Below are 23,166 nucleotides of genomic sequence, written 5' to 3' on the forward strand. Positions count from 1 at the left end.
TTCCATGCATAAAGCTCTTTAAATGACCTTGTAAGAGAAAGAAAAACAGGAAAAGCCTTACTTTTGCGAGTTAAGGCCAAATTGGTATTTTTGCTATAAAATGAATACCTTCAGTCAAAACAAGTTCAAAGTCCTTTGTCCTTCATATATATCATTTCTAAGTAGGTTCCATGCATAAAGCTCTTTAAATGACCTTGTATGACAAAGAAAAACAGGAATAGCCTTACTTTTGCGAGTTATTGCCAATTTGTTATTTTTGCTATAAAATGAATTCCTTCAGTCAAAACAAGTTCAAACTCCTTTGTCCTTCATATATATCAATTCTAAGTAAGTTACATGCATAAAGCTCTTTAAATGACCTTGTATGACAAAGAAAAACAGGAATAGCCTTACTTTTGCGAGTTAAGACAAAATTCGGATATTTCCTTATAAACACCAATTCCTTCAGTCAAAACAAGTTTAAACTCCTTTGTCCTTCATATTCATCCATTCTGAGTAGGTTCCATGCATAAAGCTCTTTACATGACCTTGTATGACAAAGAAAAACAGGAATAGCCTTACTTTTGCGAGTTAAGGCCAAATTGGTATTTTTATTATAAAATGAATTCCTTCAGTCAAAACAAGTTCAAACTCATTTGTCCTTCATATATATCAATTCTAAGTAGGTTCCATGCATAAAGCTCTTTAAATGACCTTGTATGACAGAGAAAAACAGGAATAGCCTTACTGTTGCGAGTTAAAGCCTAATTGGTATTTTTGCTATAAAATGAATTCCTTAAGTCAAAACAAGTTCAAACTAATTTTTCCTTCATATATATCCATTTCTAAGAAGGTTCCATGCATAAAACTCTTTAAATGACCTTGTTTGAGAAAGAAAAACAGGAAGAGCCTTCTTTTGCGGAATTAAGACGAAATTCGGATTTTTGCTTATAAACACAAATTCCTTCAGTCAAAACAAGTTCAAACTCCTTTGTACTTCGTATATCTAAATTCTAAGTAGGTTCCATGCATAAAGCTCTTTAAATGACCTTGTAAGAGAAAGAAAAACAGGAAAAGCCTTACTTTTGCTAGTTATTGCCAAATTGGTATTTTTGCTATAAAATGAATTCCTTCAGTCAAAACAAGTTCAAACTCCTTTGTCCTTCATATATATCAATTCTAAGTAGGTTCCATGCATAAAGCTCTTTAAATGACCATGTATGACAGAAAAAAACAGGAATAGCCTTACTTTTGCGAGTTAAGACGAAATTCGGATTTTTGCTTATACACCCCAATTCATTTTGTCAAAAAGAGTTCAAACTCCTTTGTCTTTCATATTTATCCATTCTAAGTAAGTTCCATACATAAAACTATTTAAATGACCTTGTATGAGAGAGAAAAACAGGAATAGCCTTACTTTTGCGAGTTAAGGCCAAATTGGTATTTTTGCTATAAAATGAATTCCTTCAGTCAAAACAAGTTCAAACTCCTTTGTACTTCGTATATCTCAATTCTACGTAGGTTCCATGCATAAAGCTCTTTAAATGACCTTGTAAGAGAAAGAAAAACAGGAAAAGCCTTACTTTTGCGAGTTATTGCCAAATTGGTATTTTTGCTATAAAATGAATTCCTTCAGTCAAAACAAGTTCAAACTCCTTTGTCCTTCATATATATCAATTCTAAGTAGGTTCCATGCATAAAGCTCTTTAAATGACCTTGTATGACAGAGAAAAACAGGAATAGCCTTACTGTTGCGAGTTAAAGCCTAATTGGTATTTTTGCTATAAAATGAATTCCTTAAGTCAAAACAAGTTCAAACTAATTTGTCCTTCATATATATCCATTTCTAAGAAGGTTCCATGCATAAAACTCTTTAAATGACCTTGTTTGAGAAAGAAAAACAGGAAGAGCCTTCTTTTGCGGAATTAAGACGAAATTCGGATTTTTGCTTATAAACACAAATTCCTTCAGTCAAAACAAGTTCAAACTCCTTTGTACTTCGTATATCTAAATTCTAAGTAGGTTCCATGCATAAAGCTCTTTAAATGACCTTGTAAGAGAAAGAAAAACAGGAAAAGCCTTACTTTTGCTAGTTATTGCCAAATTGGTATTTTTGCTATAAAATGAATTCCTTCAGTCAAAACAAGTTCAAACTCCTTTGTCCTTCATATATATCAATTCTAAGTAGGTTCCATGCATAAAGCTCTTTAAATGACCATGTATGACAGAGAAAAACAGGAATAGCCTTACTTTTGCGAGTTAAGACGAAATTCGGATTTTTGCTTATACACCCCAATTCATTTTGTCAAAAAGAGTTCAAACTCCTTTGTCTTTCATATTTATCCATTCTAAGTAAGTTCCATACATAAAACTATTTAAATGACCTTGTATGAGAGAGAAAAACAGGAATAGCCTTACTTTTGCGAGTTAAGGCCAAATTGGTATTTTTGCTATAAAATGAATTCCTTCAGTCAAAACAAGTTCAAACTCCTTTGTACTTCGTATATCTCAATTCTACGTAGGTTCCATGCATAAAGCTCTTTAAATGACCTTGTAAGAGAAAGAAAAACAGGAAAAGCCTTACTTTTGCGAGTTAAGGCCAAATTGGTATTTTTGCTATAAAATGAATTCCTTCAGTCAAAACAAGTTCAAAGTCCTTTGTCCTTCATATATATCATTTCTAAGTAGGTTCCATGCATAAAGCTCTTTAAATGACCTTGTATGACAGAGAAAAACAGGAATAGCCTTACTTTTGCGAGTTATTGCCAAATTGTTATTTTTGCTATAAAATGAATTCCTTCAGTCAAAACAAGTTCAAACTCCTTTGTCCTTCATATATATCAATTCTAAGTAAGTTACATGCATAAAGCTCTTTAAATGACCTTGTATGACAAAGAAAAACAGGAATAGCCTTACTTTTGCGAGTTAAGACAAAATTCGGATATTTCCTTATAAACACCAATTCCTTCAGTCAAAACAAGTTTAAACTCCTTTGTCCTTCATATTCATCCATTCTGAGTAGGTTCCATGCATAAAGCTCTTTACATGACCTTGTATGACAAAGAAAAACAGGAATAGCCTTACTTTTGCGAGTTAAGGCCAAATTGGTATTTTTATTATAAAATGAATTCCTTCAGTCAAAACAAGTTCAAACTCATTTGTCCTTCATATATATCAATTCTAAGTAGGTTCCATACATAAAGCTCTTTAAATGACCTTGTATGACAAAGAAAAACAGGAATAGCCTTACTTTTGCGAGTTATTGCCAAATTGGTATTTTTGCTATAAAATGAATTCCTTCAGTCAAAACAAGTTCAAACTCCTTTGTCCTTCATATATATCAATTCTAAGTAGGTTCCATGCATAAAGCTCTTTAAATGACCTTGTATGACAGAGAAAAACAGGAATAGCCTTACTATTGCGAGTTAAAGCCTAATTGGTATTTTTGCTATAAAATGAATTCCTTAGGTCAAAACAAGTTCAAACTAATTTGTCCTTCATATATATCTATTTCTAAGAAGGTTCCATGCATAAAACTCTTTAAATGACCTTGTTTGAGAAAGAAAAACAGGAAGAGCCTTCTTTTGCGGAATTAAGATGAAATTCGGATTTTTGCTTATAAACACAAATTCCTTCAGTCAAAACAAGTTCAAACTCCTTTGTACTTCGTATATCTAAATTCTAAGTAGGTTCCATGCATAAAGCTCTTTAAATGACCTTGTAAGAGAAAGAAAAACAGGAAAAGCCTTACTTTTGCGAGTTATTGCCAAATTGGTATTTTTGCTATAAAATGAATTCCTTCAGTCAAAACAAGTTCAAACTCCTTTGTCCTTCATATATATCAATTCGAAGTAGGTTCCATGCATAAAGCTCTTTAAATGACCTTGTATGACAGAGAAAAACAGGAATAGCCTTACTTTTGCGAGTTAAGACGAAATACGGATTTTTGCTTATAAACCCCAATTCATTTAGTCAAAAAGAGTTCAAACTCCTTTGTCCTTCATATTTATCCATTCTAAGTAAGTTCCATGCATAAAACTCTTTAAATGACCTTGTATGACAGAGAAAAACAGGAATAGCCTTACTTTTGCAAGTTAAGGCCAAATTGGTATTTTTGCTATAAAATGAATTCCTTCAGTCAAAACAAGTTCAAACTCATTTGTCCTACATATATATCAATTCTGAGTAGGTTCCATGCATAAAGCTCTTTAAATGACCTCGTATGACAAAGAAAAACAGGAATAGCCTTACTTTTGCGAGTTATTGCCAAATTGTTATTTTTGCTATAAAATGAATTCCTTCAGTCAAAACAAGTTCAAACTCCTTTGTCCTTCATATATATCAATTCTAAGTAAGTTACATGCATAAAGCTCTTTACATGACCTTGTATGACAAAGAAAAACAGGAATAGCCTTACTTTTGCGAGTTAAGACAAAATTCGGATATTTCCTTATTAACACCAATTCCTTCAGTCAAAACAAGTTTAAACTCCTTTGTCCTTCATATTCATCCATTCTGAGTAGGTTCCATGCATAAAGCTCTTTACATGACCTTGTATGACAAAGAAAAACAGGAATAGCCTTACTTTTGCGAGTTAAGGCCAAAATGGTATTTTTATTATAAAATGAATTCCTTCAGTCAAAACAAGTTCAAACTCCTTTGTACTTCGTATATATCAATTCTAAGTAGGTTCCATGCATAAAGCTCTCTAAATGACCTTGTATGACAGAGAAAAACAGGAATAGCCTTACTTTTGCGAGTTAAAGCCAAATTGGTATTTTTGCTATAAAATGAATTCCTTCAGTCAAAACAAGTTCAAACTCCTTTGTCCTTCATATATATCAATTCTAAGTAGGTTCCATGCATAAAGCTCTTTAAATGACCTTGTATGACAAAGAAAAACAGGAATAGCCTTACTTTTGCGAGTTATTGCCAAATTGGTATTTTTGCTATAAAATGAATTCCTTCAGTCAAAACAAGTTCAAACTCCTTTGTCCTTCATATATATAAATTCTAAGTAGGTTCCATGCATAAAGCTCTTTAAATGACCTTGTATGACAGAGAAAAACAGGAATAGCCTTACTTTTGCGAGTTAAGACGAAATTCGGATTTTTCCTTATAAACACCAATTCCTTCAGTCAAAACAAGTTTAAACTCCTTTGTCCTTCATATTCATCCATTCTGAGTAGGTTCCATGCATAAAGCTCTTTACATGACCTTGTATGACAAAGAAAAACAGGAATAGCCTTACTTTTGCGAGTTAAGGCCAACTTGTTTTTTTTGCTATAAAATGAATTCCTTCAGTCAAAACAAGTTTAAACTCCTTTGTCCTTCATATATATCAATTCTAAGTAAGTTCCATGCATAAAGCTCTTTAAAGGACCTTGTATGACAAAGAAAAACAGGAATAGCCTTACTTTAGCGAGTTAAGGCCAAATTGGTATTTTTGCTATAAAATGAATTCCTTCAGTCAAAACAAGTTCAAACTCCTTTGTCCTTCATATATATCAATTCTAAGTAGGTTCCATGCATAAAGCTCTTTAAATGACCTTGTATGACAAAGAAAAACAGGAATAGCCTTACTTTTGCGAGTTAATGCCAAATTGGTATTTTTGCTATAAAATGAATTCCTTCAGTCAAAACAAGTTCAAACTCATTTGTCCTTCATATATATAAATTCTGAGTAGGTTCCATGCATAAAGCTCTTTAAATGACCTTGTATGACAAAGAAAAACAGGAATAGCCTTACTTTTGCGAGTTAAGACGAAATTCGGATTTTTCCTTATAAACACCAATTCCTTCAGTCAAAACAAGTTTAAACTCCTTTGTCCTTCATATTCATCCATTCTGAGTAGGTTCCAAGCATAAAGCTCTTTACATGACCTTGTATGACAAAGAAAAACAGGAATAGCCTTACTTTTGCGAGTTATTGCCAAATTTGTATTTTTGCTATAAAATGAATTCCTTCAGTCAAAACAAGTTCAAACTCATTTGTCCTTCATATATATTAATTCTGAGTAGGTTCCATACATAAAGCTCTTTAAATGACCTTGTATGACAAAGAAAAACAGGAATAGCCTTACTTTTGCGAGTTATTGCCAAATTGGTATTTTTGCTATAAAATGAATTCCTTCAGTCAAAACAAGTTCAAACTCCTTTGTCCTTCATATATATCAATTCTAAGTAGGTTCCATGCATAAAGCTCTTTAAATGACCTTGTATGACAGAGAAAAACAGGAATAGCCTTACTATTGCGAGTTAAAGCCTAATTGGTATTTTTGCTATAAAATGAATTCCTTAAGTCAAAACAAGTTCAAACTAATTTGTCCTTCATATATATCCATTTCTAAGAAGGTTCCATGCATAAAACTCTTTAAATGACCTTGTTTGAGAAAGAAAAACAGGAAGAGCCTTCTTTTGCGGAATTAAGATGAAATTCGGATTTTTGCTTATAAACACAAATTCCTTCAGTCAAAACAAGTTCAAACTCCTTTGTACTTCGTATATCTAAATTCTAAGTAGGTTCCATGCATAAAGCTCTTTAAATGACCTTGTAAGAGAAAGAAAAACAGGAAAAGCCTTACTTTTGCGAGTTATTGCCAAATTGGTATTTTTGCTATAAAATGAATTCCTTCAGTCAAAACAAGTTCAAACTTCTTTGTCCTTCATATATATCAATTCGAAGTAGGTTCCATGCATAAAGCTCTTTAAATGACCTTGTATGACAGAGAAAAACAGGAATAGCCTTACTTTTGCGAGTTAAGACGAAATACGGATTTTTGCTTATAAACCCCAATTCATTTAGTCAAAAAGAGTTCAAACTCCTTTGTCCTTCATATTTATCCATTCTAAGTAAGTTCCATGCATAAAACTCTTTAAATGACCTTGTATGACAGAGAAAAACAGGAATAGCCTTACTTTTGCAAGTTAAGGCCAAATTGGTATTTTTGCTATAAAATGAATTCCTTCAGTCAAAACAAGTTCAAACTCATTTGTCCTACATATATATCAATTCTGAGTAGGTTCCATGCATAAAGCTCTTTAAATGACCTTGTATGACAAAGAAAAACAGGAATAGCCTTACTTTTGCGAGTTATTGCCAAATTGTTATTTTTGCTATAAAATGAATTCCTTCAGTCAAAACAAGTTCAAACTCCTTTGTCCTTCATATATATCAATTCTAAGTAAGTTACATGCATAAAGCTCTTTACATGACCTTGTATGACAAAGAAAAACAGGAATAGCCTTACTTTTGCGAGTTAAGACAAAATTCGGATATTTCCTTATAAACACCAATTCCTTCAGTCAAAACAAGTTTAAACTCCTTTGTCCTTCATATTCATCCATTCTGAGTAGGTTCCATGCATAAAGCTCTTTACATGACCTTGTATGACAAAGAAAAACAGGAATAGCCTTACTTTTGCGAGTTAAGGCCAAAATGGTATTTTTATTATAAAATGAATTCCTTCAGTCAAAACAAGTTCAAACTCCTTTGTACTTCGTATATATCAATTCTAAGTAGGTTCCATGCATAAAGCTCTCTAAATGACCTTGTATGACAGAGAAAAACAGGAATAGCCTTACTTTTGCGAGTTAAGGCCAAATTGGTATTTTTGCTATAAAATGAATTCCTTCAGTCAAAACAAGTTCAAACTCCTTTGTCCTTCATATATATCAATTCTAAGTAGGTTCCATGCATAAAGCTCTTTAAATGACCTTGTATGACAAAGAAAAACAGGAATAGCCTTACTTTTGCGAGTTATTGCCAAATTGGTATTTTTGCTATAAAATGAATTCCTTCAGTCAAAACAAGTTCAAACTCCTTTGTCCTTCATATATATAAATTCTAAGTAGGTTCCATGCATAAAGCTCTTTAAATGACCTTGTATGACAGAGAAAAACAGGAATAGCCTTACTTTTGCGAGTTAAGACGAAATTCGGATTTTTCCTTATAAACACCAATTCCTTCAGTCAAAACAAGTTTAAACTCCTTTGTCCTTCATATTCATCCATTCTGAGTAGGTTCCATGCATAAAGCTCTTTACATGACCTTGTATGACAAAGAAAAACAGGAATAGCCTTACTTTTGCGAGTTAAGGCCAACTTGTTTTTTTTGCTATAAAATGAATTCCTTCAGTCAAAACAAGTTTAAACTCCTTTGTCCTTCATATATATCAATTCTAAGTAAGTTCCATGCATAAAGCTCTTTAAAGGACCTTGTATGACAAAGAAAAACAGGAATAGCCTTACTTTAGCGAGTTAAGGCCAAATTGGTATTTTTGCTATAAAATGAATTCCTTCAGTCAAAACAAGTTCAAACTCCTTTGTCCTTCATATATATCAATTCTAAGTAGGTTCCATGCATAAAGCTCTTTAAATGACCTTGTATGACAAAGAAAAACAGGAATAGCCTTACTTTTGCGAGTTATTGCCAAATTGGTATTTTTGCTATAAAATGAATTCCTTCAGTCAAAACAAGTTCAAACTCATTTGTCCTTCATATATATAAATTCTGAGTAGGTTCCATGCATAAAGCTCTTTAAATGACCTTGTATGACAAAGAAAAACAGGAATAGCCTTACTTTTGCGAGTTATTGCCAAATTGGTATTTTTGCTATAAAATGAATTCCTTCAGTCAAAACAAGTTCAAACTAATTTGTCCTTCATATATATCCATTTCTAAGAAGGTTCCATGCATAAAACTCTTTAAATGACCTTGTTTGAGAAAGAAAAACAGGAAGAGCCTTCTTTTGCGGAATTAAGATGAAATTCGGATTTTTGCTTATAAACACAAATTCCTTCAGTCAAAACAAGTTCAAACTCCTTTGTACTTCGTATATCTAAATTCTAAGTAGGTTCCATGCATAAAGCTCTTTAAATGACCTTGTAAGAGAAAGAAAAACAGGAAAAGCCTTACTTTTGCGAGTTATTGCCAAATTGGTATTTTTGCTATAAAATGAATTCCTTCAGTCAAAACAAGTTCAAACTCCTTTGTCCTTCATATATATCAATTCGAAGTAGGTTCCATGCATAAAGCTCTTTAAATGACCTTGTATGACAGAGAAAAACAGGAATAGCCTTACTTTTGCGAGTTAAGACGAAATACGGATTTTTGCTTATAAACCCCAATTCATTTAGTCAAAAAGAGTTCAAACTCCTTTGTCCTTCATATTTATCCATTCTAAGTAAGTTCCATGCATAAAACTCTTTAAATGACCTTGTATGACAGAGAAAAACAGGAATAGCCTTACTTTTGCAAGTTAAGGCCAAATTGGTATTTTTGCTATAAAATGAATTCCTTCAGTCAAAACAAGTTCAAACTCATTTGTCCTACATATATATCAATTCTGAGTAGGTTCCATGCATAAAGCTCTTTAAATGACCTTGTATGACAAAGAAAAACAGGAATAGCCTTACTTTTGCGAGTTATTGCCAAATTGTTATTTTTGCTATAAAATGAATTCCTTCAGTCAAAACAAGTTCAAACTCCTTTGTCCTTCATATATATCAATTCTAAGTAAGTTACATGCATAAAGCTCTTTACATGACCTTGTATGACAAAGAAAAACAGGAATAGCCTTACTTTTGCGAGTTAAGACAAAATTCGGATATTTCCTTATTAACACCAATTCCTTCAGTCAAAACAAGTTTAAACTCCTTTGTCCTTCATATTCATCCATTCTGAGTAGGTTCCATGCATAAAGCTCTTTACATGACCTTGTATGACAAAGAAAAACAGGAATAGCCTTACTTTTGCGAGTTAAGGCCAAAATGGTATTTTTATTATAAAATGAATTCCTTCAGTCAAAACAAGTTCAAACTCCTTTGTACTTCGTATATATCAATTCTAAGTAGGTTCCATGCATAAAGCTCTTTACATGACCTTGTATGACAAAGAAAAACAGGAATAGCCTTACTTTTGCGAGTTAAGGCCAACTTGTTTTTTTTGCTATAAAATGAATTCCTTCAGTCAAAACAAGTTTAAACTCCTTTGTCCTTCATATATATCAATTCTAAGTAAGTTCCATGCATAAAGCTCTTTAAAGGACCTTGTATGACAAAGAAAAACAGGAATAGCCTTACTTTAGCGAGTTAAGGCCAAATTGGTATTTTTGCTATAAAATGAATTCCTTCAGTCAAAACAAGTTCAAACTCCTTTGTCCTTCATATATATCAATTCTAAGTAGGTTCCATGCATAAAGCTCTTTAAATGACCTTGTATGACAAAGAAAAACAGGAATAGCCTTACTTTTGCGAGTTAATGCCAAATTGGTATTTTTGCTATAAAATGAATTCCTTCAGTCAAAACAAGTTCAAACTCATTTGTCCTTCATATATATAAATTCTGAGTAGGTTCCATGCATAAAGCTCTTTAAATGACCTTGTATGACAAAGAAAAACAGGAATAGCCTTACTTTTGCGAGTTAAGACGAAATTCGGATTTTTCCTTATAAACACCAATTCCTTCAGTCAAAACAAGTTTAAACTCCTTTGTCCTTCATATTCATCCATTCTGAGTAGGTTCCAAGCATAAAGCTCTTTACATGACCTTGTATGACAAAGAAAAACAGGAATAGCCTTACTTTTGCGAGTTATTGCCAAATTTGTATTTTTGCTATAAAATGAATTCCTTCAGTCAAAACAAGTTCAAACTCATTTGTCCTTCATATATATTAATTCTGAGTAGGTTCCATACATAAAGCTCTTTAAATGACCTTGTATGACAAAGAAAAACAGGAATAGCCTTACTTTTGCGAGTTATTGCCAAATTGGTATTTTTGCTATAAAATGAATTCCTTCAGTCAAAACAAGTTCAAACTCCTTTGTCCTTCATATATATCAATTCTAAGTAGGTTCCATGCATAAAGCTCTTTAAATGACCTTGTATGACAGAGAAAAACAGGAATAGCCTTACTATTGCGAGTTAAAGCCTAATTGGTATTTTTGCTATAAAATGAATTCCTTAAGTCAAAACAAGTTCAAACTAATTTGTCCTTCATATATATCCATTTCTAAGAAGGTTCCATGCATAAAACTCTTTAAATGACCTTGTTTGAGAAAGAAAAACAGGAAGAGCCTTCTTTTGCGGAATTAAGATGAAATTCGGATTTTTGCTTATAAACACAAATTCCTTCAGTCAAAACAAGTTCAAACTCCTTTGTACTTCGTATATCTAAATTCTAAGTAGGTTCCATGCATAAAGCTCTTTAAATGACCTTGTAAGAGAAAGAAAAACAGGAAAAGCCTTACTTTTGCGAGTTATTGCCAAATTGGTATTTTTGCTATAAAATGAATTCCTTCAGTCAAAACAAGTTCAAACTTCTTTGTCCTTCATATATATCAATTCGAAGTAGGTTCCATGCATAAAGCTCTTTAAATGACCTTGTATGACAGAGAAAAACAGGAATAGCCTTACTTTTGCGAGTTAAGACGAAATACGGATTTTTGCTTATAAACCCCAATTCATTTAGTCAAAAAGAGTTCAAACTCCTTTGTACTTCGTATATATCAATTCTAAGTAGGTTCCATGCATAAAGCTCTCTAAATGACCTTGTATGACAGAGAAAAACAGGAATAGCCTTACTTTTGCGAGTTAAGGCCAAATTGGTATTTTTGCTATAAAATGAATTCCTTCAGTCAAAACAAGTTCAAACTCCTTTGTCCTTCATATATATCAATTCTAAGTAGGTTCCATGCATAAAGCTCTTTAAATGACCTTGTATGACAAAGAAAAACAGGAATAGCCTTACTTTTGCGAGTTATTGCCAAATTGGTATTTTTGCTATAAAATGAATTCCTTCAGTCAAAACAAGTTCAAACTCCTTTGTCCTTCATATATATAAATTCTAAGTAGGTTCCATGCATAAAGCTCTTTAAATGACCTTGTATGACAGAGAAAAACAGGAATAGCCTTACTTTTGCGAGTTAAGACGAAATTCGGATTTTTCCTTATAAACACCAATTCCTTCAGTCAAAACAAGTTTAAACTCCTTTGTCCTTCATATTCATCCATTCTGAGTAGGTTCCATGCATAAAGCTCTTTACATGACCTTGTATGACAAAGAAAAACAGGAATAGCCTTACTTTTGCGAGTTAAGGCCAACTTGTTTTTTTTGCTATAAAATGAATTCCTTCAGTCAAAACAAGTTTAAACTCCTTTGTCCTTCATATATATCAATTCTAAGTAAGTTCCATGCATAAAGCTCTTTAAAGGACCTTGTATGACAAAGAAAAACAGGAATAGCCTTACTTTAGCGAGTTAAGGCCAAATTGGTATTTTTGCTATAAAATGAATTCCTTCAGTCAAAACAAGTTCAAACTCCTTTGTCCTTCATATATATCAATTCTAAGTAGGTTCCATGCATAAAGCTCTTTAAATGACCTTGTATGACAAAGAAAAACAGGAATAGCCTTACTTTTGCGAGTTATTGCCAAATTGGTATTTTTGCTATAAAATGAATTCCTTCAGTCAAAACAAGTTCAAACTCATTTGTCCTTCATATATATAAATTCTGAGTAGGTTCCATGCATAAAGCTCTTTAAATGACCTTGTATGACAAAGAAAAACAGGAATAGCCTTACTTTTGCGAGTTAAGACGAAATTCGGATTTTTCCTTATAAACACCAATTCCTTCAGTCAAAACAAGTTTAAACTCCTTTGTCCTTCATATTCATCCATTCTGAGTAGGTTCCAAGCATAAAGCTCTTTACATGACCTTGTATGACAAAGAAAAACAGGAATAGCCTTACTTTTGCGAGTTATTGCCAAATTTGTATTTTTGCTATAAAATGAATTCCTTCAGTCAAAACAAGTTCAAACTCCTTTGTCCTTCATATATATCAATTCTAAGTAGGTTCCATGCATAAAGCTCTTTAAAGGACCTTGTATAACAAAGAAAAACAGGAATAGCCTTACTTTAGCGAGTTAAGGCCAAATTGGTATTTTTGCTATAAAATGAATTCCTTCAGTCAAAACAAGTTCAAACTCCTTTGTCCTTCATATATATAAATTCTAAGTAGGTTCCATGCATAAAGCTTTTTAAATGACCTTGTATGACAAAGAAAAACAGGAATAGCCTTACTTTTGCGAGTTATTGCCAAATTGGTATTTTTGCTATAAAATGAATTCCTTCAGTCAAAACAAGTTCAAACTCCTTTGTCCTTCATATATATCAATTCTAAGTAGGTTCCATGCATAAAGCTCTTTAAATGACCTTGTATGACAGAGAAAAACAGGAATAGCCTTACTTTTGCGAGTTAAGACGAAATACGGATTTTTGCTTATAAACCCCAATTCATTTAGTCAAAAAGAGTTCAAACTCCTTTGTCCTTCATATTTATCCATTCTAAGTAAGTTCCATGCATAAAACTCTTTAAATGACCTTGTATGACAGAGAAAAACAGGAATAGCCTTACTTTTGCAAGTTAAGGCCAAATTGGTATTTTTGCTATAAAATGAATTCCTTCAGTCAAAACAAGTTCAAACTCCTTTTTACTTCGTATATCTTAATTCTAAGTAGGTTCAATGCATAAAGCTCTTTAAATGACCTTGTAAGAGAAAGAAAAACAGGAATAGCTTTACTTTTGCGAGTTAAGGCCAAATTGGTATTTTTACTATAAAATGAATTCCTTCAGTCAAAACAAGTTCAAACTCCTTTGTCCTTCATATATATCAATTCTAAGTAGGTTCCATGCATAAAGCTCTTTAAATGACCTTGTATGACAGAGAAAAACAGGAATAGCCTTACTTTTGCGAGTTAAGACGAAATTTGGATTTTTGCTTATAAACCCCAATTCATTTAGTCAAAAAGAGTTCAAACTCCTTTGTCCTTCATATTTATCCATTCTAAGTAAGTTCCATACATAAAACTCTTTAAATGACCTTGTATGAGAGAGAAAAACAGGAATAGCCTTACTTTTGCGAGTTAAGGCCAAATTGGTATTTTTGCTATAAAATGAATTCCTTCAATCAAAACAAGTTCAAACTCCTTTGTCCTTCATATATATCATTTCTAAGTAGGTTCCATGCATAAAGCTCTTTAAATGACCTTGTATGACAAAGAAAAACAGGAATAGCCTTACTTTTGCGAGTTATTGACAAATTGGTATTTTTGCTATAAAATGAATTCCTTCAGTCAAAACAAGTTCAAACTCATTTGTCCTACATATATATAAATTCTGAGTAGGTTCCATGCATAAAGCTCTTTAAATGACCTTGTATGACAAAGAAAAACAGGTATAGCCTTACTTTTGCGAGTTATTGCCAAATTGGTATTTTTGCTATAAAATGAATTCCTTCAGTCAAAACAAGTTCAAACTCATTTGTCCTACATATATATCAATTCTGAGTAGGTTCCATGCATAAAGCTCTTTAAATGACCTTGTATGACAAAGAAAAACAGGAATAGCCTTACTTTTGCGAGTTATTGCCAAATTGTTATTTTTGCTATAAAATGAATTCCTTCAGTCAAAACAAGTTAAAACTCCTTTGTCCTTCATATATATCAATTCTAAGTAAGTTACATGCATAAAGCTCTTTACATGACCTTGTATGACAAAGAAAAACAGGAATAGCCTTACTTTTGCGAGTTAAGACAAAATTCGGATATTTCCTTATAAACACCAATTCCTTCAGTCAAAACAAGTTTAAACTCCTTTGTCCTTCATATTCATCCATTCTGAGTAGGTTCCATGCATAAAGCTCTTTACATGACCTTGTATGACAAAGAAAAACAGGAATAGCCTTACTTTTGCGAGTTAAGGCCAAATTGGTATTTTTATTATAAAATGAATTCCTTCAGTCAAAACAAGTTCAAACTCCTTTGTACTTCGTATATATCAATTCTAAGTAGGTTCCATGCATAAAGCTCTCTAAATGACCTTGTATGACAGAGAAAAACAGGAATAGCCTTACTTTTGCGAGTTAAGGCCAAATTGGTATTTTTGCTATAAAATGAATTCCTTCAGTCAAAACAAGTTCAAACTCCTTTGTCCTTCATATATATCAATTCTAAGTAGGTTCCATGCATAAAGCTCTTTAAATGACCTTGTATGACAAAGAAAAATAGGAATAGCCTTACTTTTGCGAGTTATTGCCAAATTGTTATTTTTGCTATAAAATGAATTCCTTCAGTCAAAACAAGTTCAAACTCCTTTGTCCTTCATATATATCAATTCTAAGTAGGTTCCATGCATAAAGCTCTTTAAATGACCTTGTATGACAGAGAAAAACAGGAATAGCCTTACTTTTGCGAGTTAAGACGAAATTTGGATTTTTGCTTATAAACCCCAATTCATTTAGTCAAAAAGAGTTCAAACTCCTTTGTCCTTCATATTTATCCATTCTAAGTAAGTTCCATACATAAAACTCTTTAAATGACCTTGTATGAGAGAGAAAAACAGGAATAGCCTTACTTTTGCGAGTTAAGGCCAAATTGGTATTTTTGCTATAAAATGAATTCCTTCAGTCAAAACAAGTTCAAACTCCTTTGTCCTTCATATATATCATTTCTAAGTAGGTTCCATGCATAAAGCTCTTTAAATGACCTTGTATGACAAAGAAAAACAGGAATAGCCTTACTTTTGCGAGTTATTGCCAAATTGGTATTTTTGCTATAAAATGAATTCCTTCAGTCAAAACAAGTTCAAACTCATTTGTCCTACATATATATCAATTCTGAGTAGGTTCCATGCATAAAGCTCTTTAAATGACCTTGTATGACAAAGAAAAACAGGAATAGCCTTACTTTTGCGAGTTATTGCCAAATTGTTATTTTTGCTATAAAATGAATTCCTTCAGTCAAAACAAGTTCAAACTCCTTTGTCCTTCATATATATCAATTGTAAGTAAGTTACATGCATAAAGCTCTTTACATGACCTTGTATGACAAAGAAAAACAGGAATAGCCTTACTTTTGCGAGTTAAGACAAAATTCGGATATTTCCTTATAAACACCAATTCCTTCAGTCAAAACAAGTTTAAACTCCTTTGTCCTTCATATTCATCCATTCTGAGTAGGTTCCATGCATAAAGCTCTTTACCTGACCTTGTATGACAAAGAAAAACAGGAATAGCCTTACTTTTGCGAGTTAAGGCCAAATTGGTATTTTTATTATAAAATGAATTCCTTCAGTCAAAACAAGTTCAAACTCCTTTGTACTTCGTATATATCAATTCTAAGTAGGTTCCATGCATAAAGCTCTCTAAATGACCTTGTATGACAGAGAAAAACAGGAATAGCCTTACTTTTGCGAGTTAAGGCCAAATTGGTATTTTTGCTATAAAATGAATTCCTTCAGTCAAAACAAGTTCAAACTCCTTTGTCCTTCATATATATCAATTCTAAGTAGGTTCCATGCATAAAGCTCTTTAAATGACCTTGTATGACAAAGAAAAACAGGAATAGCCTTACTTTTGCGAGTTATTGCCAAATTGTTATTTTTGCTATAAAATGAATTCCTTCAGTCAAAACAAGTTCAAACTCCTTTTTACGTCGTATATCTCAATTCTAAGTAGGTTCAATGCATAAAGCTCTTTAAATGACCTTGAAAGAGAAAGAAAAACAGGAATAGCTTTACTTTTGCGAGTTAAGGCCAAATTGGTATTTTTACTATAAAATGAATTCCTTCAGTCAAAACAAGTTCAAACTCCTTTGTCCTTCATATATATCATTTCTAAGTAGGTTCCATGCATAAAGCTCTTTAAATGACCTTGTATGACAAAGAAAAACAGGAATAGCCTTACTTTTGCGAGTTATTGCCAAATTGGTATTTTTGCTATAAAATGAATTCCTTCAGTCAAAACAAGTTCAAACTCATTTGTCCTACATATATATCAATTCTGAGTAGGTTCCATGCATAAAGCTCTTTAAATGACCTTGTATGACAAAGAAAAACAGGAATAGCCTTACTTTTGCGAGTTATTGCCAAATTGTTATTTTTGCTATAAAATGAATTCCTTCAGTCAAAACAAGTTCAAACTCCTTTGTCCTTCATATATATCAATTGTAAGTAAGTTACATGCATAAAGCTCTTTACATGACCTTGTATGACAAAGAAAAACAGGAATAGCCTTACTTTTGCGAGTTAAGACAAAATTCGGATATTTCCTTATAAACACCAATTCCTTCAGTCAAAACAAGTTTAAACTCCTTTGTCCTTCATATTCATCCATTCTGAGTAGGTTCCATGCATAAAGCTCTTTACCTGACCTTGTATGACAAAGAAAAACAGGAATAGCCTTACTTTTGCGAGTTAAGGCCAAATTGGTATTTTTATTATAAAATGAATTCCTTCAGTCAAAACAAGTTCAAACTCCTTTGTACTTCGTATATATCAATTCTAAGTAGGTTCCATGCATAAAGCTCTCTAAATGACCTTGTATGACAGAGAAAAACAGGAATAGCCTTACTTTTGCGAGTTAAGGCCAAATTGGTATTTTTGCTATAAAATGAATTCCTTCAGTCAAAACAAGTTCAAACTCCTTTGTCCTTCATATATATCAATTCTAAGTAGGTTCCATGCATAAAGCTCTTTAAATGACCTTGTATGACAAAGAAAAACAGGAATAGCCTTACTTTTGCGAGTTATTGCCAAATTGTTATTTTTGCTATAAAATGAATTCCTTCAGTCAAAACAAGTTCAAACTCCTTTTTACGTCGTATATCTCAATTCTAAGTAGGTTCAATGCATAAAGCTCTTTAAATGACCTTGAAAGAGAAAGAAAAACAGGAATAGCTTTACTTTTGCGAGTTAAGGCCAAATTGGTATTTTTACTATAAAATGAATTCCTTCAGTCAAAACAAGTTCAAACTCCTTTGTCCTTCATATATATCAATTCTAAGTAGGTTCCATGCATAAAGCTCTTTAAATGACCTTGTATGACAGAGAAAAACAGGAATAGCCTTACTTTTGCGAGTTAAGACGAAATTTGGATTTTTGCTTATAAACCCCAATTCATTTAGTCAAAAAGAGTTCAAACTCCTTTGTCCTTCATATTTATCCATTCTAAGTAAGTTCCATACATAAAACTCTTTAAATGACCTTGTATGAGAGAGAAAAACAGGAATAGCCTTACTTTTGCGAGTTAAGGCCAAATTGGTATTTTTGCTATAAAATGAATTCCTTCAGTCAAAACAAGTTCAAACTCCTTTGTCCTTCATATATATCATTTCTAAGTAGGTTCCATGCATAAAGCTTTTTAAATGACCTTGTATGACAAAGAAAAACAGGAATAGCCTTACTTTTGCGAGTTATTGACAAATTGGTATTTTTGCTATAAAATGAATTCCTTCAGTCAAAACAAGTTCAAACTCATTTGTCCTACATATATATAAATTCTGAGTAGGTTCCATGCATAAAGCTCTTTAAATGACCTTGTATGACAAAGAAAAACAGGAATAGCCTTACTTTTGCGAGTTAAGACGAAATTCGGATTTTTCCTTATAAACACCAATTCCTTCAGTCAAAACAAGTTTAAACTCCTTTGTCCTTCATATTCATCCATTCTGAGTAGAATCCAAGCATAAAGCTCTTTACATGACCTTGTATGACAAAGAAAAACAGGAATAGCCTTACTTTTGCGAGTTATTGCCAAATTGGTATTTTTGCTATAAAATGAATTCCTTCAGTCAAAACAAGTTCAAACTCCTTTGTCCTTCATATATATCAATTCTAAGTAAGTTACATGCATAAAGCTCTTTACATGACCTTGTATGACAAAGAAAAACAGGAATAGCCTTACTTTTGCGAGTTAAGACAAAATTCGGATATTTCCTTATAAACACCAATTCCTTCAGTCAAAACAAGTTTAAACTCCTTTGTCCTTCATATTCATCCATTCTGAGTAGGTTCCATGCATAAAGCTCTTTACATGACCTTGTATGACAAAGAAAAACAGGAATAGCCTTACTTTTGCGAGTTAAGGCCAAATTGGTATTTTTGCTATAAAATGAATTCCTTCAGTCAAAACAAGTTCAAACTCCTTTGTCCTTCATATATATCAATTCTAAGTAGGTTCCATGCATAAAGCTCTTTAAATGACCTTGTATGACAAAGAAAAACAGGAATAGCCTTACTTTTGCGAGTTATTGCCAAATTGGTATTTTTGCTATAAAATGAATTCCATCAGTCAAAACAAGTTCAAACTCCTTTGTCCTTCATATATATAAATTCTAAGTAGGTTCCATGCATAAAACTCTTTAAATGACCTTGTTTGAGAAAGAAAAACAGGAAGAGCCTTCTTTTGCGGAATTAAGACGAAATTCGGATTTTTGCTTATAAACACAAATTCCTTCAGTCAAAACAAGTTCAAACTCCTTTGTACTTCGTATATCTAAATTCTAAGTAGGTTCCATGCATAAAGCTCTTTAAATGACCTTGTAAGAGAAAGAAAAACAGGAAAAGCCTTACTTTTGCGAGTTATTGCCAAATTGGTATTTTTGCTATAAAATGAATTCCTTCAGTCAAAACAAGTTCAAACTCCTTTGTCCTTCATATATATCAATTCGAAGTAGGTTCCATGCATAAAGCTCTTTAAATGACCTTGCATGACAGAGAAAAACAGGAATAGCCTTACTTTTGCGAGTTAAGACGAAATACGGATTTTTGCTTATAAACCCCAATTCATTTAGTCAAAAAGAGTTCAAACTCCTTTGTCCTTCATATTTATCCATTCTAAGTAAGTTCCATGCATAAAACTCTTTAAATGACCTTGTATGACGGAGAAAAACAGGAATAGCCTTACTTTTGCAAGTTAAGGCCAAATTGGTATTTTTGCTATAAAATGAATTCCTTCAGTCAAAACAAGTTCAAACTCCTTTTTACTTCGTATATCTCAATTCTAAGTAGGTTCAATGCATAAAGCTCTTTAAATGACATTGAAAGAGAAAGAAAAACAGGAATAGCTTTACTTTTGCGAGTTAAGGCCAAATTGGTATTTTTACTATAAAATGAATTCCTTCAGTCAAAACAAGTTCAAACTCCTTTGTCCTTCATATATATCAATTCTAAGTAGGTTCCATGCATAAAGCTCTTTAAATGACCTTGTATGACAGAGAAAAACAGGAATAGCCTTACTTTTGCGAGTTAAGACGAAATTTGGATTTTTGCTTATAAACCCCAATTCATTTAGTCAAAAAGAGTTCAAACTCCTTTGTCCTTCATATTTATCCATTCTAAGTAAGTTCCATACATAAAACTCTTTAAATGACCTTGTATGAGAGAGAAAAACAGGAATAGCCTTACTTTTGCGAGTTAAGGCCAAATTGGTATTTTTGCTATAAAATGAATTCCTTCAGTCAAAACAAGTTCAAACTCCTTTGTCCTTCATATATATCAATTCTAAGTAGGTTCCATGCATAAAGCTCTTTAAATGACCTTGTATGACAAAGAAAAACAGGAATAGCCTTACTTTTGCGAGTTATTGCCAAATTGGTATGTTTGCTATAAAATGAATTCCATCAGTCAAAACAAGTTCAAACTCCTTTGTCCTTCATATATATAAATTCTAAGTAGGTTCCATGCATAAAGCTCTTTAAATGACCTTGTATGACAGAGAAAAACAGGAATAGCCTTACTTTTGCGAGTTAAGACGAAATTCGGATTTTTCCTTATAAACACCAATTCCTTCAGTCAAAACAAGTTTAAACTCCTTTGTCCTTCATATTCATCCATTCTGAGTAGGTTCCATGCATAAAGCTCTTTACATGACCTTGTATGACAAAGAAAAACAGGAATAGCCTTACTTTTGCGAGTTAAGGCCAACTTGTTTTTTTTGCTATAAAATGAATTCCTTCAGTCAAAACAAGTTTAAACTCCTTTGTCCTTCATATATATCAATTCTAAGTAAGTTCCATGCATAAAGCTCTTTAAAGGACCTTGTATGACAAAGAAAAACAGGAATAGCCTTACTTTAGCGAGTTAAGGCCAAATTGGTATTTTTGCTATAAAATGAATTCCTTCAGTCAAAACAAGTTCAAACTCCTTTGTCCTTCATATATATCAATTCTAAGTAGGTTCCATGCATAAAGCTCTTTAAATGACCTTGTATGACAAAGAAAAACAGGAATAGCCTTACTTTTGCGAGTTATTGCCAAATTGGTATTTTTGCTATAAAATGAATTCCTTCAGTCAAAACAAGTTCAAACTCATTTGTCCTTCATATATATAAATTCTGAGTAGGTTCCATGCATAAAGCTCTTTAAATGACCTTGTATGACAAAGAAAAACAGGAATAGCCTTACTTTTGCGAGTTAAGACGAAATTCGGATTTTTCCTTATAAACACCAATTCCTTCAGTCAAAACAAGTTTAAACTCCTTTGTCCTTCATATTCATCCATTCTGAGTAGGTTCCAAGCATAAAGCTCTTTACATGACCTTGTATGACAAAGAAAAACAGGAATAGCCTTACTTTTGCGAGTTATTGCCAAATTTGTATTTTTGCTATAAAATGAATTCCTTCAGTCAAAACAAGTTCAAACTCATTTGTCCTTCATATATATTAATTCTGAGTAGGTTCCATACATAAAGCTCTTTAAATGACCTTGTGTGACAAAGAAAAACAGGAATAGCCTTACTTTTGCGAGTTATTGCCAAATTGGTATTTTTGCTATAAAATGAATTCCTTCAGTCAAAACAAGTTCAAACTCCTTTGTCCTTCATATATATCAATTCTAAGTAGGTTCCATGCATAAAGCTCTTTAAAGGACCTTGTATGACAAAGAAAAACAGGAATAGCCTTACTTTAGCGAGTTAAGGCCAAATTGGTATTTTTGCTATAAAATGAATTCCTTCAGTCAAAACAAGTTCAAACTCCTTTGTCCTTCATATATATCATTTCTAAGTAGGTTCCATGCATAAAGCTCTTTACATGACCTTGTATGACAAAGAAAAACAGGAATAGCCTTACTTTTGCGAGTTAAGACAAAATTCGGATATTTCCTTATAAACACCAATTCCTTCAGTCAAAACAAGTTTAAACTCCTTTGTCCTTCATATTCATCCATTCTGAGTAGGTTCCATGCATAAAGCTCTTTACATGACCTTGTATGACAAAGAAAAACAGGAATAGCCTTACTTTTGCGAGTTAAGGCCAAAATGGTATTTTTATTATAAAATGAATTCCTTCAGTCAAAACAAGTTCAAACTCCTTTGTACTTCGTATATATCAATTCTAAGTAGGTTCCATGCATAAAGCTCTCTAAATGACCTTGTATGACAGAGAAAAACAGGAATAGCCTTACTTTTGCGAGTTAAGGCCAAATTGGTATTTTTGCTATAAAATGAATTCCTTCAGTCAAAACAAGTTCAAACTCCTTTGTCCTTCATATATATCAATTCTAAGTAGGTTCCATGCATAAAGCTCTTTAAATGACCTTGTATGACAAAGAAAAACAGGAATAGCCTTACTTTTGCGAGTTATTGCCACATTGGTATTTTTGCTATAAAATGAATTCCATCAGTCAAAACAAGTTCAAACTCCTTTGTCCTTCATATTCATCCATTCTGAGTAGAATCCAAGCATAAAGCTCTTTACATGACCTTGTATGACAGAGAAAAACAGGAATAGCCTTACTTTTGCGAGTTAAGACGAAATTCGGATTTTTCCTTATAAACACCAATTCCTTCAGTCAAAACAAGTTTAAACTCCTTTGTCCTTCATATTCATCCATTCTGAGTAGAATCCAAGCATAAAGCTCTTTACATGACCTTGTATGACAGAGAAAAACAGGAATAGCCTTACTTTTGCGAGTTAAGACGAAATTCGGATTTTTCCTTATAAACACCAATTCCTTCAGTCAAAACAAGTTTAAACTCCTTTGTCCTTCATATTCAACCATTCTGAGTAGGTTCCATGCATAAAGCTCTTTACATGACCTTGTATGACAAAGAAAAACAGGAATAGCCTTACTTTTGCGAGTTAAGGCCAACTTGTTTTTTTTGCTATAAAATGAATTCCTTCAGTCAAAACAAGTTTAAACTCCTTTGTCCTTCATATATATCAATTCTAAGTAAGTTCCATGCATAAAGCTCTTTAAAGGACCTTGTATGACAAAGAAAAACAGGAATCGCCTTACTTTAGCGAGTTAAAGCCTAATTGGTATTTTTGCTATAAAATGAATTCCTTAAGTCAAAACAAGTTCAAACTAATTTGTCCTTCATATATATCCATTTCTAAGAAGGTTCCA

The sequence above is a fragment of the Odontesthes bonariensis genome, chromosome 2 (assembly GCF_027942865.1).
Source record: "Odontesthes bonariensis isolate fOdoBon6 chromosome 2, fOdoBon6.hap1, whole genome shotgun sequence".
Taxonomy (NCBI): Eukaryota; Metazoa; Chordata; class Actinopteri; order Atheriniformes; family Atherinopsidae; genus Odontesthes; species Odontesthes bonariensis.